At 43.7% G+C, this 19,645-nt stretch overlaps 3 non-coding genes across 3 annotated transcripts; all 3 read right to left on the reverse strand.

The window, feature by feature from the left end:
* Positions 1–5,348: 5,348 nt before the first annotated feature.
* TRNAW-CCA (transfer RNA tryptophan (anticodon CCA)) lies at positions 5,349–5,420 on the reverse strand. Its single transcript has one exon. It is a non-coding gene; the product is annotated as a tRNA-Trp (tRNA).
* Positions 5,421–5,888: 468 nt separating this feature from the next.
* Positions 5,889–5,960, reverse strand: TRNAW-CCA (transfer RNA tryptophan (anticodon CCA)). The gene has a single exon. It is a non-coding gene; the product is annotated as a tRNA-Trp (tRNA).
* Positions 5,961–6,424: 464 nt separating this feature from the next.
* TRNAW-CCA (transfer RNA tryptophan (anticodon CCA)) lies at positions 6,425–6,496 on the reverse strand. The gene has a single exon. It is a non-coding gene; the product is annotated as a tRNA-Trp (tRNA).
* Between the last annotated feature and the right edge of the window lie 13,149 nt (positions 6,497–19,645).

Below are 19,645 nucleotides of genomic sequence, written 5' to 3' on the forward strand. Positions count from 1 at the left end.
TGCCTTACTCCCTGCCCTCTTCATCTTGGTTGACAGATAAAGATAAGCAGAAAAGTACTAAGGCCTTAGTGGGCTTATTCCTGAAATGCTCCTCCTAACAGGTGTAAGAAACACTAATGTTGTAAAGTGTGGACTAAACTTTATTATTTTTCAAATGTGGCCTACACAAGTGTAAAGTGGTGTTTGGTGAACTTTACTTTTTTTTTCTGCAGATCGGACTACAGAGCAAGTTTAACTCACACGGGGACCGTGCAGACAGCCGTAAACGGCGCTGCAAGGCCCAAAAACCCTCCTCTAGGTTATCCTATGTAGTGTTTTTCCACTATTTAGCTGGAGACGGGTGGAAAGACACTAATAGGAATTTTTTTAAAAAATTTTAAACAGGCTGCACTATTTGAAAAAAAGGAAATTTTTTTTCAAGGTATGAGGCAGTAACGCACCCTGAGCTGAATCCAACCGGCTATGGCTGCACACAGACTACAGGGCGAGCTGCGCTCACACGGAGACCGTGCAGACAGCCGTAAACGGCGCTGCAAGGCCCAAAAAACCCCCTCTAGGTTATCCTATGTAGTGTTTTTCCACAATTTAGCTGGAGACGGGTGGAAAAACACTAATAGGAAATTTTTTTTTAAATTTTAAACAGGCTGCACTATTTGAAAAAAAGGAAAACATTTTTCAAGGTATGGGGCAGTAACGAACCCTGAACTGAATCCAACCGGCTATGGCTGCACACAGACTACAGGGCGAGCTGCGCTCACACGGAGACCGTGCAGACAGCCGTAAACGGCGCTGCAAGGCCCAAAAGAACCCCTCTAGGTTATCCTATGCAGTGTTTTTCCACAATTTAGCTGGAGACGGGTGGAAAAACACTAATAGGAAATTTTTTTTTCAATTTTAAACAGGCTGCACTATTTGAAAAAAATGAAAAATTTTTTCAAGGTATGAGACAGTAACGAACCCTGAGCTGAATCCAACCGGCTATGGCTGCACACAGACTACAGGGCGAGCTGCGCTAACACGGAGACCGTGCAGACAGCCGTAAACGGCGCTGCAAGGCCCAAAAACCCCCCTCTAGGTTATCCTATGTAGTGTTTTTCCACAATTCAGCTGGAGACGGGTATAAAAACACTAATAGGAAATTTGAGAAAAAATGTGCAGCAGGCTGCACTATGAGCAAAAAAGGACAACTGTGTGAGGCAGTGTGAATCCCCCCTGAGCTGAATACAACCGGGTATATGGCTGCACATAGACTACAGAGTGAGCTGCACACACACACACACACAGAGACCTTGCAGAACGCTGTTAAAACAGTGCTGCAAGGCAAGAGCAAGGTGAACAGTGAAGAACACACAGCGTTTTGCTAAATTAGCCTTGGGAAAGGAAAATAAAGCAATTAGCTATCTCAACTGGCCCTCAGTTAGAACACAGCGTCCTGTCCCTAACTGAAATCACAGCAGAGTGAGCGCAAAATGGCGGCAGCGTTATTTATAGTGCAGAGTGACATCATTTCAGCAGCCAATCACAGCCTTGCCAGTACTTACATGCCCACCATGCTAAACAGGATGTGCCCACACTTCCAATCATTCTTCATTGGCTGCTGCGTTCAGTTTGAATTCTGGGAACTTCCGATTACGGTATCTGATACGCGGGAAGTATCGGAATTCGGTATCGGAATTCCGATACCGCAAGTATCGGCCGATACCCGATACTTGCGGTATCGGAATGCTCAACACCAATCATGACATTCTGATTCAGGGATTTGCAGTTTAAAATTTAAAATCTAATATATAATTGCCTAGAAAACTACTTCCTGCAATTTGTGCCAACTTCCGTGGCTTTGTCCGGAGCTAATGTCCGGAGCTAATGTCCGGAGCTAATGTGCGGAGATAATGTCCGGAGCTAATGTCCGGAGCTAATGTCCGGAGCTAATGTCCGGAGCTAATGTCCGGAGATAAGTGACGTCAACAGTGTCCAGTGTCTGATTGGTTGCCGCCTGCTGCGAGCGACCAATCAGAAACATGCCGTACTGTGACACACTCCGCCCGCCATTTTGGTGTGATTTTTGAATTTTTACCTCACAGCAAGTTTCTACTGCGTGGAGGCGGGCCCAGTGACGTTGCTCTTCAAGCTCCTGCCGAATTTCGTCAAAAAAATGATAATACCATTTACCAAAACTATATATATTTAGTTGTGAAGTGGTTCAGTGACATTTTCACACCAATTTTGAACTTTTATTTGGTGTTTTCTCCATATACTGCCTATTATTCACTGACTGTTATACTGAGAGACTGCCGTTTATTAACCTCTTCTTTGCCACATTGGGTATATTGCTCTATTATTTGCCACATAAGGACATTGTCCATTATTGCCCAGCAATTTCTCTGCAATATAAACTGCCTATTTATTAATATCTGCATTTCTGCAAAGAACTATTGCCTATTATTAACTGGCTATTTTCCTACTACCTGACACTGCCTCTTATTAACCTGTTGTTTGCCACCACCACGCTTAAAGCTGTTTAGCATAGCCAACATGAGCTCTAATAGTAAGCATACTAATGACACAGAGCCCAAAGCTGCTGATGGCGCACGTAAGATTAGGTCTGATAGAAAGTATACTAATAATGCAGAGCAAAAAGACGCCGATGCCGCACGTAAGCGCAAACAGCGTGCTAACAAGAGTACAGAGGATAGATGCAAGCGCATGGACACTGTTAAGTATACTAATGACACAGAGTCCAAAGCTAATGATGGCGCACGTAAGATCAGGTCTGATATAAAGTATGGTAATGATGCAGAGCGAAAAGCCGCCGATGCCGGACGTAAGCGCAAACAGCGTGTTAACAAGAGTACAGAGGATAGATGCAAGTGCCTGGATACTGTTAAGTATACTAATGACACAGAGCCCAAAGCTGCTGATGGCGCACGTAAGATCAGGTCTGATATAAAGTATGGTAATGATGCAGAGCAAAAAGCCGTCAATGCCGCACGTAAGCGCAAACAGTGTGTTAACAAGAGTAAAGAGGATAGATGCAAGCGCCTGGATACTGTTAAATATACTAATGACACAGAGTCCAAAGCTGCTAATGGCGCACGTAAGATCAGGTCTGATATAAAGTATGGTAATGATGCAGAGCGAATTCGTCAAAAAAATGATAATACCATTTACCAAAACTATATATATTTAGTTGTGAAGTGGTTCAGTGACATTTTCACACCAATTTTGAACTTTTGTTTGGTGTTTCTCCATATGCTGCCTATTATTCACTGACTGTTATACTGAGAGACTGCCGTTTATTAACCTCTTCTTTGCCACATTGGGTATATTGCTCTATTATTTGCCACATAAGGACATTGTCCATTATTGCCCAGCTATTTCTCTGCAATATAAACTGCCTATTTATTAATATCTGCATTCCTGCAAAGAACTATTGCCTATTATTAACTGGCTATTTTCCTACTACCTGACACTGCCTCTTATTAACCTGTTGTTTGCCACCACCTGACCCACGCCACTCTTGCTGTAAGTTGCATGCAATGTATACGGAATTTGTACTTCACTTGCGGCAGGTGCGGCACATGTGGTTTCTGCTGTTTTCGCCACAAAATCTCCACTTACCAGTGTTTTTGTTGTGGCTGCATTTAATGCAATTGCCGAAGCCGCGTTTGCTGCATTTACTGCAAGTTAACTCCAAGCTTCATCTACATTGCATGGCACTTGCTGAAAGTGTGTTGTAGGTCAGTTCTTTGGTGCCAAGTGTGGAAGTTGTATTGTTTTTATCATTACTTCTGCAAATATCAGAAACATGCAGATGTGAAAGCGGTCTGAGTATTAAGAAATAGGAATCAGTTAGTTAGGACCCATCAGTTCAAAGGCTACCGTGATGTGGTTGCTGGGCATGCTTATATTAGCCCATCGGTGTACTATGAACGTTGATTTCTTAAATTTTACACTTCTGTAAAAATAAACACAAAAAATTTGGGTACACAAAAAGGCTTTTATTTCTGTTGTACCTATTAGAATTATTTAAAATGAAGGCTTAGCTAAGCCCAAGAGATGATTAAAAACGTTTCATACCAACCCATCAGATGTAAAATTACTGTGAAAATACCTGATGGGCACACAAGTATGCGCCAGTATGGGTACTAAGAGCCTTTCCACATAATAATGAAATATTTTAAAATGTCATAGAACATACCAATATACATAGTTATTGATACATATTATTTATTATTTACATTATTGTTCTTAAGCAAAGAACCGTTGTTGTGGCATTTGCCACAACCCGCAAAGTTGTCGTCTGATGTCTTTCATCCCTCCCCTCATAAGCATGTTCATGGATCCTGTGTAACTGTACCTTAAATAACAAGAATTGTCAAGAGCTGGTGAGTGCAGCCATTTTTTGTTCTTTCTTACTATTATTTATTAATTGTATTATTCTTACATTTGAATAAATAAAGTATATATGGATTCTAGACTCCCGATTCTTTAGAATCGGGCTGCCATCTAGTCTAATAATAAACTCTCTTTTCTTACAAATTCAAAGATGACAATGGCATGAACAAAGTGTTAGCTGTTCCCGGCAAGGATTATTTTTTTTATGTTTTGAACTCAATTCCCAAATGATATTTTTCATCACAGTATTGTTGATAAGATGTTAATCTACATAACTTAAATAAAACACATTTTTAAACACTTTGCCTACAGGTGGCAACAAAGTCGAATTTTTCTATTGTCAGTTGAATTACTCAGTTTCCGTTTTCAATCTTAACACAAGCATCGATGAAGTTATGAAAAGATGAAAGAGCTTCTCGACCCTGATGTGATATCAACACGCAGCGTTCTTTAATGGAGTCAGAGGCGCTACCATTGTGCACAAGGTCAGTTGAAAAGCATGTTTGCTCCAATACTTCACATGAAAAGTGCATGAGATAATATATGGACCCCATCTGGAAATTTGCTACTTTTAATCACAGTTTAGAAAAGACATAAACAGGGCTGAATTAAAATCATCACATTCGGATTCATTGATTTCCAGTTTAAAATTAAATATCTAGTAATAAGCCCTCTTCTCTAAGAAATTCAAAGAAGACAATGGCATGAACAAAGTATTGACTGTTCCCGGCATGGATTTTTTTATGTTTTGAACTCAATTCCCAAATGATATTTCTCATCAAAGTATTGTTGATAAGATATTAATCTATATCATTTAAATAAAACACTTTTCAAACACTGCGCTGACACATGACAACAACGTTGAGCTATTCTATTGTCAGTAGGATTACGCAGTTTCCGTTTCAATCTTTACCCAAGCATCGATTAAGTTATGAAAGGATGATAGAGTTACTTGACCCCGACGTGATTTGAACACGCAACCTTCTGATCTGGAGTCAGACGCGCTTCCGTTGCACCACAAGGTCAGTTGAAAAGCATGTATGCCCAATACTTCTCATGAAAGTGCATGAGATAATATGTGGAAGCCATCAGGAAACTTGCAACTTTTACTCCCATTTTGGAAAAGATATAAACAAGGATGAATTAAGATCATGACATTCTGATTCAGGGATTTCCAGTTTAAAATTTAAAATCTAATAATAAACTCTCTTTTCTTACAAATTCAAAGATGACAATGGCATGAACAAAGTGTTAGCTGTTCCCGGAAAGGATTATTTTTTTATGTTTTGAACTCAATTCCCAAATGATATTTTTCATCACAGTATTGTTGATAAGATGTTAATCTACATAACTTAAATACAACACATTTTTAAACACTTTGCCTACAGGTGGCAACAAAGTCGAATTTTCCTATTGTCAGGAGAATTACGCAGTTTCCTTTTTCAATCTTAGCACAAGCATCGATTAAGTTATGAAAAGATGATAGAGTTACTTGACCCCGACGTGATTTGAACACGCAATCTTCTGATCTGGAGTCAGACGCGCTACCGTTGCGCCACGAGGTCAGTTGAAAAGCATGTACGCCCAATACTTCTCATGAAAAGTGCACGAGATAATATGTAGAAGCCATCAGGAAACTTGCAACTTTTAATCACAGTTTAGAAAAGACATAAACAGGGCTGAATTAAAATCATCACATTCGGATTCATTGATTTCCAGTTTAAAATTAAATATCTAGTAATAAGCCCTCTTCTCTAAGAAATTCAAAGAAGACAATGGCATGAACAAAGTATTGGCTGTTCCCGGCATCAATTTTTTTATGTTTTGAACTCAATTCCTAAATGATATTTCTCATCAAAGTATTGCTGATAAGATATTAATCTATATCATTTAAATAAAACACTTTTCAAACACTGCGCTGACACATGACAACAACATTGAGCTATTCTATTGTTAGTAGGATTATGCAGTTTCCGTTTCAATCTTTACCCAAGCATCGATTAAGTTATGAAAAGATGATAGAGTTACTTGACCCCGACATGATTTGAACATGCAACCTTCTGATCTGGAGTCAGACGCGCTACCGTTGCGCCACAAGGTCAGTTGAAAAGCATGTGCGCCCAATACTTCTCATGAAAAGTGCACGAGATAACATCTGGAAGCCATCAGGAACCTTGCAACATTTACTCCCATTTTGGAAAAGATATAAACAAGGATGATTTAAGATCATGACATTCTGATTCCGGGATTTCCAGTTTAAAATTTAAAATCTAATAATAAACTCTCTTTTCCTACAAATTCAAAGATGACAATGGCATGAACAAAGTGTTAGCTGTTCCCGGCAAGGATTATTTTTTTTATGTTTTGAACTCAATTCCCAAATTATATTTTTCATCACAGTATTGTTGATAAGTAGGGTTGAGCGAAACGGGTCGTTCATTTTCAAAAGTCGCCGACTTTTGGCAAAGTCGGGTTTCATGAAACCCGATCCGACCCCTGTCTGGGGTCGGCCATGCTGTACGCGACTTTCGCGCCAAAGCCGCGTTTCAATGACGCTAAAAGCGCCATTTCTCAGCCAATGAAGGTGAACGCAGAGTGTGGGCAGCGTGATGACATAGGTCCTGGTCCCCACCATCTTAGAGAAGGGCATTGCAGTGATTGGCTTGCTGTCTGCAGCGTCACAGGGGCTATAAAGAGGCGTTCCCGCCGACCGCCATCTTACTGCTGCTGATCTGAGCTTAGGGAGAGGTTGCTGCCGCTTCGTCAGAAGCAGGGATAGCGTTAGGCAGGGTCCATTAACCACCAAACCGCTTGTGCTGTAGCGATTTCCACTGTCCAACACCACCTTCGGTTTGCAGGGACAGTGGAGGCTACATTTTTTTTTTCTCAGCACTGTAGCTCATTGGGCTGCCCTAGAAGGCTCCCTGATAGCTGCATTGCTGTGTGTACGCCGCTGTGCAAACCAACTGTTTTTTTCAAAGCACAAATCCTCTTGTTCCTTCCTTTCTGCACAGCTATCTTTTTTGTTTGTCCACACTTTTTATTTCATTTGTGCATCAGTCCACTCCTTATTGCTGCCTGCCATACCTGGCTGAGATTACTGCAGGGAAATAGTAATTGTAGGACAGTCCCAGTTTTTTTTTTTGTGAGAGATTAAGATAGGCATTTCTGGTAGAGTGCCAACCCTGTGTGTGCCATCTCTCACATAGTGGGCCATAGAAAGCCTATTTTTTTTTGTTGATTTGGTTTCTAAATTCTACCTGTAAAAATCAATAAATCAATCAGTGGGAGATAAATATTGGCCTCTGGGCTTGTGTGCCACTCCTGACTCCTGTGTGTGCCATCTCTCTTTCAGTGGGCCATAGAAAGCCTATTTATTTTTTTGGTTGATTTGGTTTCTAAATTCTACCTGTAAAAATCAATAAATCAATCAGTGGGAGATAAATATTGGCCTCTGGGCTTGTGTGCCACTCCTGACTCCTGTGTGTGCCATCTCTCTTTCAGTGGGCCATAGAAAGCCTATTTATTTTTTTGGTTGATTTGGTTTCTAAATTCTACCTGTAAAAATCAATAAATCAATCAGTGGGAGATAAATATTGGCCTCTGGGCTTGTGTGCCACTCCTGACACCTGTGTGTGCCATCTCTCTTTCAGTGGGCCATAGAAAGCCTATTTATTTTTTTGGTTTCTAAATTCTACCTGAAAAAATTAAAAAATCAATCAGTGGGAGATAAATATTGGCCTCTGGGCTTGTGTGCCACTCCTGACCCCTGTGTGTGCCATCTCTCACACAGTGGGCCATAGAAAGCCTATTTTTTTTTTGTTGATTTGATTTCTAAATTCTACCTGTAAAAATCAATAAATCAATCAGTGGGAGATAAATATTGGCCTCTGGGCTTGTGTGCCACTCCTGACTCCTGTGTGTGCCATCTCTCACTCAGTGGGCCATAGAAAGCCTATTTATTGTTTTGGTTTCTAAATTCTACCTGAAAAAATCAAAAAATCAATCAGTGGGAGATAAATATTGGCCTCTGGGCTTGTGTGCCACTCCTGACTCCTGTGTGTGCCATCTCTCACTCAGTGGGCCATAGAAAGCCTATTTATTTATTTTTTTGTTGATTTGGTTTCTAAATTCTACCTAAAAAAATCAAAAAATCAATCAGTGGGAGATAAATTTTGGCCTCTGGGCTTGTGTGCCACTCCTGACTCCTGTGTGTGCCATCTCTCACTCAGTGGGCCATAGAAAGCCTATTTATTTTTTTGTTGATTTGGTTTCTAAATTCTACCTGTAAAAATCAATAAATCAATCAGTGGGAGATAAATATTTGCCTCTGGGCTTGTGTTCCACTCCTGACTCCTGTGTGTGCCATCTCTCACTCAGTGGGCCATAGAAAGCCTATTTATTTTTTTTGGTTGATTTGGTTTCTAAATTCTACCTGTAAAAATCAATAAATAATTCAGTGGGAGATAAATATTGGCCTCTGGGCTTGTGTGCCACTCCTGACTCCTGTGTTTGCCATCTCTCACTCAGTGGGCCATAGAAAGCCTATTTATTTTTTTGGTTGATTTGGTTTCTAATTTCTACCTGAAAAAATCAATAAATCAATCAGTGGGAGATAAATATTGGCCTCTGGGCTTGTGTACCACTCCTGACTCCTGTGTGTGCCATCTCTCACTCAGTGGGCCATAGAAAGCCTATTTATTTTTTTGGTTAATTTGGTTTCTAAATTCTACCTGAAAAAATCAATAAATCAATCAGTGGGAGATAAATATTGGCCTCTGGGCTTGTGTACCACTCCTGACTCCTGTGTGTGCCATCTCTCACTCAGTGGGCCATAGAAAGCCTATTTATTTTTTTGGTTGATTTGGTTTCTAAATTCTACCTGAAAAAATCAATAAATCAATCAGTGGGAGATAAATATTGGCCTCTGGGCTTGTGTGCCACTCCTGACTCCTGTGTGTGCCATCTCTCACTCAGTGGGCCATAGAAAGCCTATTTATTTTTTTGGTTGATTTGGTTTCTAAATTCTACCTGTAAAAATCAATAAATCAATCAGTGGGAGATAAATATTGGCCTCTGGGCTTGTGTGCCACTCCTGACTCCTGTGTGTGCTATCTCTCACTCAGTGGGCCATAGAACGCGTATTTATTTTTTTGGTTGATTTGGTTTCTAAATTCTACCTGAAAAAATTAATAAATCAATCAGTGGGAGATAAATATTGGCCTCTGGGCTTGTGTGCCACTCCTGACTCCTGTGTGTGCCATCTCTCACTCAGTGGGCCATAGAAAGCCTATTTATTTTTTTTGGTTTCTAAATTCTACCTGGAAAAATCATTTTATTTTATTTGGTTTCTCAATTCTTCCTGAAAAAATCATTTTATTTTATTTTGTTTCTAAAGTCTCCCTGAAAAAAAAAATCAGTGGGAGATTAATATTGCCCTTTCTGCTTGTGTGCCAGTCTTGACTCCTGGGTGTGCAATCTCTCTCTCTCAAATAGTGGGCAATGGGCCATAGAAAGGTTATTTGTTTTTTATTTGGTTTCTAAATTCTCCCGGAAAAAATAATTTTATTTTATTTGGTTTCTAAATTCTTCCTGAAAAAATCATTTTATTTTATTTTGTTTCTAAAGTCTCCCTGAAAAAAAAAATCAGTGGGAGATTAATATTGCCCTTTCTGCTTGTGTGCCAGTCTTGACTCCTGGGTGTGCCATCTCTCTCTCTCAAATAGTGGGCACTGGGCCATAGAAAGGGTATTTTTTTTTATTTGGTTTCTAAATTCTCCCGGAAAAAATCATTTTATTTTATTTGGTTTCTAAATTCTTCCTGAAAAAATCATTTTATTTTATTTTGTTTCTAAAGTCTCCCTGAAAAAAAAAAAATCAGTGGGAGATTAATATTGCCCTTTCTGCTTGTGTGCCAGTCTTGACTCCTGGGTGTGCCATCTCTCTCTCTCAAATAGTGGGCACTGGGCCATAGAAAGGGTATTTTTTTTATTTGGTTTCTAAATTCTCCCGGAAAAAATCATTTTATTTTATTTGGTTTCTAAATTCTTCCTGAAAAAATCATTTTATTTTATTTTGTTTCTAAAGTCTCCCTGAAAAAAAAAATCAGTGGGAGATTAATATTGCCCTTTCTGCTTGTGTGACAGTTTTGACTCCTGGGTGTGCCATCTCTCTCTCTCAAATAGTGGGCCATAGAAAGCCTATTTTTTTTTTGTTGATTTGCTTTCTAAATTCTACCTGAAAAAATCAAAAAATCAATCAGTGGGAGATAAATATTGGCCTTTGGGCTTGCGTGCCACTCCTAACTCCTGTGTGTGCCATCTCTCACTCAGTGGGCCATAGAAAACCTTTTTTTTTTTGGGTGATTTGGTTTCTAAATTCTACCTGAAAAAATCAAAAAATCAATTAGTGGGAGATAAATATTGGCCTTTGGGCTTGTGTGCCACTCCTGACTCCTGTGTGTGCGCCATCTCTCACTCAGTGGGCCATAGAAAGGCATTTTTTTTTATTTGGTTTCTAAATTCTCCCAGAAAAAATCATTTTATTTTATTTGTTTTCTAAATTCTTCCTGAAAAAATCATTTTATTTTATTTTGTTTCTAAATTCTCCCTGAAAAAAAAATACTGTGGGAGATTAATATTGACATTTGTGTTTGAGTGACAGTCCTGCGTGTGTGGCATCTCTCTGATTTGGTGCCACAGAAAACAGAGTGTGTAACATTGTGCCTGATTTTCCTTGCGGTCTCACCAGCCTGTAAAGGGATATCGAAATCATACTGAAGTTATAGCTCACCGTGTAAGTTGTTTGACAGCAACAAATAAAGTTACTTTGGTTAAGTTTTTAAAACAATGAGGAAGTCTGGTGGAAGAGGTCGTGGCCGTGGGCGTTCATTGTCAGCTGGTAATGATGGTGGTGGTAGTGGAGCATCAGGTGGTCGTGGGAAAAAAATATTCTACCTAAGTCTGGAGCTGTGGAGCCAGGTTCGTCATCTGGCTACACAAGACCTCGAACGCTCTCTTTTCTGGGAGTAGGAAAACCGCTTTTAAAGCCGGAGCAGCAACAGCACGTTTTGGCTTACCTTGCTGACTCAGCCTCTAGCTTTTTTGCCTCCTCTTCTGAAACTGGTAAATGTAAAAGCAGCGCATCTTTTGTGGATGTTCACAGTCAGGGACAAGTCGCTTCCTTGTCCTCTTCAGCAAAAACAACAACAAGAGAGAAGGATACAGCAGGCGACACAACGGGTTACTCCATGGAGCTCTTTACACATACCGTCCCTGGCTTGGAAAGTGAAACAGTTAACAGGCCATGCCCATTACAAGTAGATTCTGACATGGAGTGCACTGATGCACAGCCACAGCCAGACTACTATGCTGGTCCTTTGACTCAGACCACAACATTGCCCTCTCAGGGTACTGATCCACAATCAGACCCTGATGAGACTATGTTGCCCCGTCACGAACGCTATACCACCGACCTACACGGTTACACAGACGAAGTTGCACACGAGCTAGAAGAGGAGGTTATAGATGACCCAGTTGTTGACCCCGATTGGCAGCCATTGGGGGAACAGGGTGCAGGCGGCTGTAGTTCTGAAGCGGAGGTGGAGGAGGGGCCGCAGCAGGCATCAACATCGTAACAGGTTCCATCTGCCGGGCCCGTATCTGGCCCAAAACGCGTGGCAAAGCCAAAAACTGTTGGAGGACAGCGTGGCCATCCGGTTAAAGCTCAGTCTGCAATTCCTGAAAAGGGATCCGATGCTAGGAAGAGTGCAGTCTGGCATTTTTTTAAACAACATCCAATTGATCAGCGCAAAGTCATCTGTCAAAAATGTTCAACTACCTTAAGCAGAGGTCAGAATCTGAAAAGTCTCAATACAAGTTGCATGCATAGACATTTAACCACCATGCATTTGCAAGCCTGGACTAACTACCAAACGTCCCTTAAGGTTGTAGCACCCTCGGCCAATGAAGCTAGTCAGCAACACAACATCCCTTCCGTCACTGTAAGGCCACCATTTTCCGCACCACCGGCAGTATCTGTGCAGGTTTCTTTGCCAGCCCAAAGCAGTCAGGGTCAGGGAATCACCAGTTTTGTAGGAGGAAATACTGCATCTAGGGCACCGGCGGAAACAATACCGTCTCCAACCGTCTCTCAGTCTGCCATGTCCACCGGCACACCCGCTAGTTCCACAATCTCAAGCTCTCCAGTCCAGCTCACCCTACATGAGACTCTGGTTAGAAAAAGGAAGTACTTATCCTTGCATCCGCGTACACAGGGTTTTAACGCCCACATAGCTAGACTAATCTCGTTAGAGATGATGCCCTACCGGTTAGTTGAAAGCGAAGCTTTCAAAGCCCTGATGGAGTACGCTGAACCACACTACGAGCTACCCAGTCGACACTTTTTTTCGAGAAAAGCCATCCCAGCCCTGCACCAGCATGTTAAACAGTGCATCATCCATGCACTCAGGCAATCTGTTAGTACAAAGGTGCACCTGACTACAGATGCATGGACCAGTAGGCATGGCCAGGGACGTTACGTGTCCATCACGGCACACTGGGTGAATGTGGTGGATGCAGGGTCCACAGGGGACATCAATTTCGGGACAGTTGTGCCTAGCCCACGGTCTAGGAAACAGTTGGCTGTAGGCGTTCGCACCCCCTCCTCCTCCTCGTCCTCCTGCAGAAGCGAGAGCTCTTCCACAGACCGCAGTCGCCAAACCACTCCATTGGCAGCTGTCACTGTTGCACACCAGTTGTCCCATTATGGCCCAGCTACTGGCAAGCGTCAGCAGGCTGTATTGGCTATGAAGTGTTTGGGCGACAACAGACACACCGCGGAAGTTCTGTCTGAGTTCTTGCAGCAAGAAACGCAGTCGTGGCTGGGCACAGTAGATCTTGAGGCAGGCAAGGTAGTGAGTGATAACGGAAGGAATTTCATGGCTGCCATCTCCCTTTCCCAACTGAAACACATTCCTTGCCTGGCTCACACCTTAAACCTGGTGGTGCAGTGCTTATTGAAAACTTATCCTGGGTTATCCGACCTGCTCCTCAAAGTGCGTGGACTTTGCTCACATATCCGCCGTTCGCCTGTACACTCCAGCCGTATGCAGACCTATCAGCGGTCTTTGAACCTTCCCCAGCATCGCCTAATCATAGACGTTGCAACAAGGTGGAACTCAACACTGCACATGCTTCAGAGACTGTGTGAACAGAGGCGGGCTGTTATGTTTTTGTGGGAGGATACACATACACGGGCAGGCAGTAGGATGGCAGACATGGAGTTGTCAGGTGTGCAGTGGTCGAAGATACAAGACATGTGTCAAGTCCTTCAGTGTTTTGAGGAATGCACATGGCTGGTTAGTGCAGACAACACCATAATATGCATGAGCATCCCCCTAATGTGTCTGCTGATGCAAAGTTTGATGCACATAAAGGATCAGGCGTCTGCACCAGAGGAAGAGGAAAGCCTTGATGACAGTCAGCCATTGTCTGGTCAGGGCAGTGTACAGGACGAGGTAGCGGGCGAAGAGGAGGTGGAGGACGAGGAGGATAATGGGGATGAGTATATTTTTAATGAGGAAGCTTTCCCGGGGGCACTGGAAATTGGTGGCGTGGCAAGGCCGGGTTCTGGTTTTTTGAGGGACACAAGTGACGTAGATTTGCCTGAAACTGCCCCTCAACCAATCACAAACGCAGATTTGACAACTGGAACGTTGGCCCACATGGCGGATTATGCCTTACGTATCCTCAAAAGGGACACACGCATTACAAAAATGATGAACGATGACGATTACTGGTTGGCCTGCCTCCTTGATCCTCGCTATAAAGGCAAATTGCAAAATATTATGCCACATGAGAACTTGGAGCTAATATTAGCAACCAAGCAATCAACTCTTGTTGACCGTTTGCTTCAGGCATTCCCAGCACACAGCGCCCGTGATCGTTCTCACACGAGCTCCAGGGGGCAGCAGACCAGGAGTGTTAGGGGTGCACACATCAGAAGTGGTGTTGGACAGAGGGGTTTTCTGACCAGGTTGTGGAGTGATTTTGCTATGACCGCAGACAGGACAGGTACTGCTGCATCAATTGAAAGTGACAGGAGACAACATTTGTCCAGTATGGTTACAAACTATTTTTCATCCCTTATCGATGTTCTCCCTCAACCGTCATTCCCATTTGATTACTGGGCATCCAAATTAGACACCTGGCCAGAATTGGCAGAATATGCATTGCAGGAGCTTGCTTGCCCGGCAGCTAGTGTCCTATCAGAAAGAGTATTCAGTGCTGCAGGTTCAATATTAACCGAAAAAATGACTTGTCTGGCTACCCAAAATGTTGATGATCTAACATTCATTAAAATGAACCACAACTGGATTTCGAATTCTTTTGCCCCACCTTGCCCGGCCGACACCTACCTTTCCTATGAAAAGCTCTTGCCTGTGGACTACTGTGAATTACTTTTCTAATGTATTTCTTTGCTGCAGCTGATTGTCCAGCATACGACATGTTTACACCTCCCTAAATGGCCAAACTCCCCACACGGGGCCGTGGTATCGCGACTTGGCGCAAGCATCCGTGAGAGTGCTGTTTGTCTGAAGAGGTGGGTGTGCCCGCTTTTGGTCGACAGCACTGCCACTGCGTCCCTCATAGTACAATAAAGTGTCTCTGGTGGTGGTGGTGCGCACCCAACGTCAGACACACTGTTGTAACATGAGGGGCCCTGGGCCTGTACCGCCAGCCACAAGAGAGTTCACCCACCCCCAGGTCAAACATTGCTCTACCACTTCCACAGTTATCTCTCACACTTCCACCAATGTTTAGTCTATGCGTTGACATCCTTCCATTCCTGCCACTGACAATACCATTGTGTTGACATGTATGATGGTACTTAACATAGTCAGGGGCAGTGTCCTCTATTTACCAAAGTAAATACTTTGCGCCAAATTAGTAGGTCTGAAACTACGCAGAGGATCCCACCCCTGTACCTAATGATTGCACCCTTTAGTGTTTTCGTTTTGTTTTAATGCGAGACATTCACATTTATTTATTGTTTTGGACTACTAACTGGCAGACACTCATTACAATCGGCCTCCGCTGACCAGACCACTGCTGCCCGTGTACCCCTGTAAAAAATTTTAAATTGCCTACAGCCAGTCCAATTTTATTATGTTAGGCCTTCGAAGCCTGTCTGCGGTCCCTCCTTCCACTAGGCCTCCACTGACCTGTCTACTGCTGCCCGTGTACCCCTGGAACCAATTATAAAGTGCCTACAGCCAGTCCAATTTTATTATGTTAGGCCTTCGAAGCCTGTCTGCGGTCCCTCCTTCCACTAGGCCTCCACTGACCTGTCTACTGCTGCCCGTGTACCCCTGGAACCAATTTTAAATTGCCTACAGCCAGCCCAATTTTATTATGTTAGGCCTTTGAAGCCTGTCTGCGGTCCCTCCTTCCACTAGGCCTCCACCGACCTGTCTACTTCTGCCTGTGTACCCCTGGAACCAATTATAAAGTGCCTACAGCCAGTCCAATTTTATTATGTTAGGCCTTCGAAGCCTGTCTGCGGTCCCTCCTTCCACTAGGCCTCCACTGACCTGTCTACTGCTGCCCGTGTACCACTGGAACCAATTATAAAGTACCTACAGCCAGTCCAACTTTATTATGTTAGGCCTTCGAAGCCTGACTGCGGTCCCTCCTTCCACTAGGCCTCCACTGACCTGTCTACTGCTGCCCGTGTACCCCTGGAACCAATTACAAAGTGCCTACAGCCATATGTCATTATGTTAAGCCTTAGAAGCCTGTCTGCGGCCCGTTCTTTCTACTACTCCTACACTGACCAGACCACTGCTGCCCGTGTACCCCTGGAACCTATTTAAAAGTGCTTACAGTCCAATTTTATTATGTTAGGCCTTCGAAGCCTGTCTGCGGTCCCTCCTTTAACTAGGCCTCCACTGACCTGTCTACTGCTGCGCGTGTACCCCTGGAACCAATTATAAAGTGCCTACAGCCATATGTTATTTTGTTAGGCCTTCGAAGCCTGTCTGCGGCCCGTTCTTTCTACTACTCCTACACTGACCAGACCACTGCTGCCCGTGTACCCCTGGAACCTATTTAAAAGTGCCTTCAGTCCAATTTTATTATGTTAGGCCTTCGAAGCCTGTCTGCGGTCCCTCCTTCCACTAGGCCTACACTGACCAGACCACTGCTGCCCGTGTACCCCTGGAACCAATTTTAAATTGCCTACAGTCCAATTTTATTATTTTAGGCCTTCGAAGCCTGTCTGCGGTCCCTCCTTCCACTAGGCCTCCACTGACCAGACCACTGCTGCCCGTGTACCCCTGGAACCAATTATAAAGTGCCTACAGCCATATGTTATTATGTTAGGCCTTGGAAGCCTGTCTGCGACCCGTTCTTTGTACTACTCCTACACTGACCAGACCACTGCTGCCCGTGTACCCCTGGAACCTATTTAAAAGTGCCTACAGCCCAATTTTATTATGTTAGGCCTTAGAAGCCTGTCTGCGGCCCGTTCTTTCTACTACTCCTACACTGACCAGACCACTGCTGCCCGTGTACCCCTGGAACCTATTTAAAAGTGCCTACAGTCCAATTTTATTATGTTAGGCCTTCGAAGCCTGTCTGCGGTCCCTCCTTCCACTAGGCCTCCACTGACCTGTCTTCTGCTGCCCGTGTACCCCTGGAACCAATTATAAAGTGCCTACAGCCAGTCCAATTTTATTATGTTAGGCCTTCGAAGCCTGTCTGCGGTCCCTCCTTCCACTAGGCCTCCACTGACCTGTCTACTGCTGCCCGTGTACCCCTGGAACCAATCATAAAGTGCCTACAGCCAGTCCAATTTTATTATGTTAGGCCTTCGAAGCCTGTCTGTGGTCCCTCCTTCCACTAGGCCTCCACTGACCTGTCTACTGCTGCCCGTGTACCCCTGGAACCAATTATAAAGTGCCTACAGCCATATGTTATTATGTTAGGCCTTAGAAGCCTGTCTGCGGCCCGTTCTTTCTACTACTCCTACACTGACCAGACCACTGCTGCCCGTGTACCCCTGCAACCTATTTAAAAGTGCCTACAGTCCAATTTTATTATGTTAGGCCTTCGCAGCCTGTCTGCGGTCCCTCCTTCCACTAGGCCTCCACTGACCTGTCTACTGCTGCCCGTGTACCCCTGGAACCAATTATAAAGTGCCTACAGCCAGTCCAATTCTATTATGTTAGGCCTTCGAAGCCTGTCTGCGGTTCCTCCTTCCACTAGGCCTCCACTGACCAGTCCACTGCTGCCCGTGTACCCCTGGAACCTATTTTTAATTGCATAGAGCATCCTTTTTTTAATAGTAGGCGTACAAAGTCTGCCTGCGGTCCACTATTGAAATTGTCCTCCACTGCCCAGAGCAATGCTGCCTGTGTACCCCTGTAACCTTTTTTAAACTGCAATGAGCCACATTTTTGGTTTAAGGCCTACTACCTGTGTCTGTCTGCGCCACTCAATACAGCTGTCTTCCTTTGAAAAAAGCAGAGCGTCAATAGTCTTGTTTTCAGCCTCTAGGAATTTGAAAACTGCATTGGGGCTACAACTTTGGTAGGTCCTACTAACTGTGTCTGCCGCCCCAAGGTGTTCCCCATGTTTCGTCCACATTGCTTCGATCTTCCTACTCTCGTTTAGTAGTTGGTGAAAACTACACTGCATTAGGCCTACAAATTTAGTATGGGGTGTAGAGAGACGGTGTGTTACACTCCAAGGTGTTCCCCATGTTTCGTCCACATTGCTTCGATCTTCCTACTCTCGTTTAGTAGTTGGTGAAAACTACACTGCATTAGGCCTACAAATTGGGTATGGGGTGTAGAGACGGTGTCTTCCGCTCCAAGGTGTTCTCCAGGTTGCCTTTCCTAAGCTTCTATCTTCAGGCTCTTGTTAAATAGTGCTTAAATGGAACAACTGCATTTGGCGTACTAGTTGGTTTGGGGCCTACTAACAGTGTCTGCCGCTCTTTGCTGTTCTCCTGGTTTCCTGTCCTGAAATTCCATTTTCAGGCTCTCGTTAAGTAGTTGTTAATGTTAGACTGCATTTGGCCTACTAGTTGGGTTGGGGCCTACTATCGGTGTCTGCCACTCCTTGCTGTTCTCCTCCACTGAACAAAGCTGTGCCGCCTGTTTACTGCTCTTGCCAATTTTGAACTGCATTTAGACTACTTACAGATTTGGGCCTTCTCTCTGTGTCAGCCTCTCATTCCAGTTGTCTTCCACTGAACAAAACAATGCCCCCTGGTTAGTCCTGTTAACAATTTTGAACTGCATTTAGCCCACTTTATTCTTTGGGCCCATATCTGTTTCCCCCTCATCCTGCCCATTGCCCAGCCAGTGATAGATAAGTCTGCTGGTACATTGACCCATAATGCAACATTCCCCGTGTACGCTACACTGCAAGATTGTGACCCTGCTGAAAGTCAGGTCCCCCTTCCCGCATACCATGCCAACTTACACGGGGACAAAGAGGAAGGTGCAGATGAAGGTGCAGGTTCCTTCATCAGGTGGGGGGAGGAATACTCATTGGCGACGTCACTGGCACAGGGCCTCTCATAGTACGCAAAAGTGTTGCTGCAGGTGGGAGGCGCCCCCGCCGTGCAAACACACTGCTGTACTTTGAGGGGCCCTGTGCCAGTGCCAATGCCAACGAGTGGGCCCCCCCTGCTTGCTCAAGATCACAGCACTTGCAAAGTTGAAATACTTACCTCTCCCTGCTCCACTGCCGTGACGTGGTCCAGATTTACTGGGCCCACTAATTACTTGAACCAGCCCTACCCCCCACAACTTTAGCCAAATGACCCCCAATTTCAAATGCCTTCCAATTATTATAAGCTAAATTACGATTGACAAGCTTCTGTAACAAGAATGGATGTTTTTGCCTTTAAAATGGGCAGTGTAGGTGTTTTCCTGGCCTCCACTCACTGCCGACTATGCTCCCCCATTGACTTGCATTGGGTTTCGTGTTTCGGTCGATACCCGACTTTTCGCGATAATCGGCCGATTCCACTCGACTCGACTTTTAAGATAGTCGGGTTTTGCGAAACACGGCTTGACTCCAAAAAGGTCAAGGTCGCTCAACCCTATTGATCAGATGTTAATCTACATAACTTAAATAAAACACATTTTTAAACACTTTGCCTACAGGTGGCAACAAAGTCGAATTTTTCTATTGTCAGTGGAATTACTCAGTTTCCGTTTTCAATCTTAACACAA

The sequence above is a fragment of the Ranitomeya imitator genome, chromosome 4 (genome assembly GCF_032444005.1).
Source record: "Ranitomeya imitator isolate aRanImi1 chromosome 4, aRanImi1.pri, whole genome shotgun sequence".
Classification (NCBI taxonomy): domain Eukaryota; kingdom Metazoa; phylum Chordata; class Amphibia; order Anura; family Dendrobatidae; genus Ranitomeya; species Ranitomeya imitator.